The sequence below is a fragment of the Frankliniella occidentalis genome, unplaced genomic scaffold (assembly GCF_000697945.3).
Source record: "Frankliniella occidentalis isolate FOCC.00 unplaced genomic scaffold, Focc_3.1 Scaffold79, whole genome shotgun sequence".
In the NCBI taxonomy this organism is placed as follows: Eukaryota; Metazoa; Arthropoda; class Insecta; order Thysanoptera; family Thripidae; genus Frankliniella; species Frankliniella occidentalis.
Window position 1 is genome coordinate 106,072 of NW_026267209.1, and position 4,100 is coordinate 110,171.

Genomic DNA, 4,100 nt, shown 5'->3' on the forward strand with positions numbered 1-4,100 from the left:
ACTTCTGCTTGAACAATAAGCAGTCACTTTTACCGTGCGACACGCACGCTGCACTGCAATCGCTCCGCTCTGACACACTGTCACTTCTTAAATCCCGCCGGGCAGATGCTTGTGCGACACAACACTGAAACGCATTCCTACCGTGCCTAATAAAACCAAGCAACACCCGACAAAACACTTCCGCTTAATCACACTATAGCCCTACTCGGCCCTACTCCCCTTCCTAAGCTGGGTGACGTCGTTGAGGCTTATTGTAGCGTAAGCTGCTGCTGCTGTTGGTCTGGCCGGCGCGGACGCACTCACCTTTGTTTGTGTGTGCGTGCGGTGGTGTGGTTGCTGTCGGTGTGGCGTGGCTGCTGCTGCTGCTGCCGCTGACGCTGCTGCTGCTGTTGCTTCTAGTGCTCCGTGTGGCGCCAACCTGCTGTCAACAGAGGACTCCGGGCGGCTCCTGCCCCGCCTTTTATAAGCTTGTCGCTCGGGTGGGCCGGGCCGGCCCCCTCCACCACCGCCGCGGAGGGGAGGGGGGCGGCCGCGGGCCACCGCGGGCCCCCACCACCACCCCCGCCCCAGAGCATGTGCATCGTCCCCCTTCCCCCGCCCCGCCTGCACCGCTCGCGCGCGCCGCCACAGAGGAAGATTCGTTGTGCGTTGACCGCCCGCGTCACTCTCTCACCCACACACACACTATTACTTGTAGGGAAAGGCTAGAAACCCCTTTCAACAAACACATTACCTAAAGCTACATTTGCTCTTTTATCGCAACGCTGACACACCGGGTTGCGGCCGGCGGTCTGTTGGAGCGAGTATCGCGTTTTAAAACCAAAATGGAATATCTCCACCTACCCCTGTGTGCAATCCTCTCTTTCTCTCTCTCTCTATCCCTCTCTCTCTCTATCCCTCTCTCTCTCTATCCCTCTCTCTCTATCCCTCTCTCTCCGCCTCTTCCCTTTCTATGTTTCTCTTTCTGTCTCTCTCCCTATTTTTCTCGCTCTCCCTGGCTGCCAGGTGCGATAAGCTTCGCACATTGTGCATGTGACGTCGCATCGCCTCCTAATTACAATGCGAGAGCACGCGACCGGTCCGGTTCTCGTTCTCGTTGTTTCTCTTCTCCTCCTCTCTTTCTTGCACTTTATGCCTCCTTTGATTTCCCACCACCCCGACCCCGAGTCTCCCTCTCTCTCTCTCCTCGCCATACCACCACGAGCTCGCTCCCGTGTTCCTATTACCAAATCCTTTTCTTGCCGCGCGACCTAAAGAAGATTCAATATTTGCACTACCGGCGTGTGGGGGCTCTCGGTAGTAGGCGCTGGGAGAAAATGGGAGAAGAGGGGGGGAGAGAAAAAGAGGAAAATGGGCGGAAAGAGATGGGCAGGGGGGGCATACCTCTGAGAAGTTGCCTCGGGACGTCTTGGAAGTCTCTGAAACCTATCCTGCTGCCGAAAGAGTCAAGGTGGGCGGACGAGGGCAGAGGAGGGAGGTGGGGTAGGCAGGCGGGGGAGGCTTATTACATTTTTATTTAGCCGATACTTTTTGGTTCCGCCAACACGATCCGCACGTCCTTACATAACCCGCGAAACCAATCAGGAATCAGGCAGCAGCCCCCCGCAACCGTCAGGGCGTATGGGCGCGAGTAACACAGCGGGAAATCTGACGAAACCCCACGCACATGAACGTAACGCGTAAACACTGTATAGCAAAAAATACTTACGTCGTCATTGAAAAAGAAAAGAAAACGAAAACGACGTCGACTTTAACTGTATTTAGGTAGAATTTTTCCACAGCAATTATGCAACAGCGAGCAGCAAGCAGGAAACGTTCGGCTAAGTGTGCCATACGACACCATGGAAAACTCGGAATAACGTATCGGCTGCCAGAGGGGCTGGGCAGACAGAGAAAGCACACAGTTTCTCCGCTACGCCATTTCGAAGCACAATCAGGATCAGGTGGGTGGATTGATGTTGCCCTTTGTTCCTCCCTGTTCTTTTGCGTCGCGTAGCAAAACACACACATTTCATTTGACTCTGGTGCGGCTTGATTGTGTGTGGGGACAGAGGGGGAGGGGGGATAACGTAAACAAGGGAGGCACTGCTTACGCCCTCGAGGGCGACGGTCTCTTGTCTCTCACTACTACCTTTATTGATAAGGCTCTAGTAAAATCTTTGGGACCGTCTAAAAAGTAAATATCACAAAGAGGCCTCTTTTCCAAGCCGTGTTATGCTGAAATACCTCACAATATCCGACATCCCTCGACTATTCCCAATGTCTGATTTTGTGTGGAGAACTCCCATAATTCGAGAAGAAACCCACAGATTTTGAGGGTTTTGCATCAAAAAATGTGGGAAACTCCCAAATTTTCTGAGGAGACTTCCTAAAAATTAAGGGTTTCCTCTCAATTGTGGGATTTCCTCAAAATATTCCATCTTTTCCTTTAAATAAAACACACATTGAATTTACTGTGTTAAAGTTATAGAAAGAAAATAAATTGGTAAATCTTGGTGGCTGCAGCGGCCAGTAAGCCATGGCCAGGCTAACCTTACTCATCCACCATCCGTTCTGCTGCAAAACGATGTTCGAACGAAATCTCATCCGGTTCCTTGCAATGGCACATCCCTTTTACCTCCGGGCGGATTCTTCTCCGTCTCCATCTCCCTCCCCCCCCCCCTCCCTCCCTCCATCTCTCCCTCCCTCCATCTCTCCCTCTCTCCCTCTCTCCCTCTCTCTCCTCCCCGTCTTCACCCCGCGCCGCGCCCGAGCGATGACTTGTCGTCGTTTCAGGGCGGCGTAAGCAGAGACTGCGCGCGCGGCTCGCGGGGCGCGGGGCGGCCGGGGAGACCACGGGCCAAAGGAAATGGCAACAGATGAAAGGGCGGGCTGGGGGCCAGCGCGGGGGGTGCGCACAACAAGGCTAACGGTTTCACGCCCTAACCTCCTCCCCCGCTTCTTTCTCTCTCTCTCTCTCTCTTTCTGCCCCCAATAAGCAGAGGATAGCCTGATCAAAAGGATTCTCTCGCCAGTCCCACGCGACGGCAGGCAGACCACGCGCCAACTTTCCGCGGTACCCCCCCCCCTCCTTTTTCACCTACCCAGCCTCCCCCTCATTGCGCGTGGGTCTGGTCCGCTTGCTCCGATAAAGATTTTAAACCGTAATTTTGAAAGAGAAACTTTAAGTTGTGCCGAGTTTGGCGCGCTTTTGGGCTCGTCCCTGCGCCACCCAGCCCGGCCAGTGTACCGCTTGGGACGAGAGAAATCGGTGCAAAAAAAGTGCAAGCAAACTAGAACATAAATACGCACACGGTGAAAAAACATGTTGTAGTGCACTGTGAAAAAAAGAAGGTAGGTTGACAGGAAAATTTTCCTTCACGCAAGTTGTAAAATTACAATTTAGAATCGTAAAATTACATGCAGTACGTATCGACTTCAAATCAATTGGCGAGTAAAAAATCTGCTCTCGTAAATTTACAACTTAAATAATAATTCGGGTTTACAAAAATATTGTAAATTTACGTCGATATTTTTCACAGTGTGATGAACTCTAGTCAGTGGGCCAAATTCACTGGCTGCTGGAATTGAGAATCTGAAAACGACAGCCAGAACTTGTGCACACTAAAATCTTATGAACATTTTAATCAAAGCTTACTGAGTTCTGTAAACATTCTCGGCTTACGCATTTTGTAATACGCCAGCATGAAGAATTGTTTTTCATACTGGCATATTTAAAAATTCCATAGGTGGCATTCGGAGCTTGTTAGCATGTTTACAGAACTCAGTAAGCCATGAATAAAAATGGCCATAAGATTTTTCGTGTGTAACTACCAACACCGGCTGTGGGCATCGGATTGTCGATTTCATTTTCACATAGCTATCGATTTTAGCCTATCAAAGAGAGTTGGCCACCAAAGTCTTTTTTCCGTGCTTAAATAATTGTACGAAAACATGTTCGAATTTGTGATTAATTATATAAAAACTTGTTCATTTTAATTTTACAATTTCTTGCACTTTACTGCATGGGCCAATCTGTGTAGGTCGAGGTAACACTACGCTCAGGAAGGCACACACACATTAGATGTGTGACCGCCCTCACCTCCCGGCCTGACGGTGTG

General features: G+C 50.7%; 1 protein-coding gene across 2 annotated transcripts in view; it reads right to left on the reverse strand.

The window, feature by feature from the left end:
* The window catches only part of LOC127749696 (prohormone-1-like), a 33,672-nt gene extending 33,208 nt beyond the window's left edge, over positions 1-464 (reverse strand). For both annotated transcript variants that reach the window (XM_052268953.1, XM_052268954.1), the window contains exon 1: positions 304-464. The gene's annotated coding sequence lies outside the window, so the exon portion shown is untranslated. The remainder of the gene's footprint in view (positions 1-303) is intronic.
* Between the last annotated feature and the right edge of the window lie 3,636 nt (positions 465-4,100).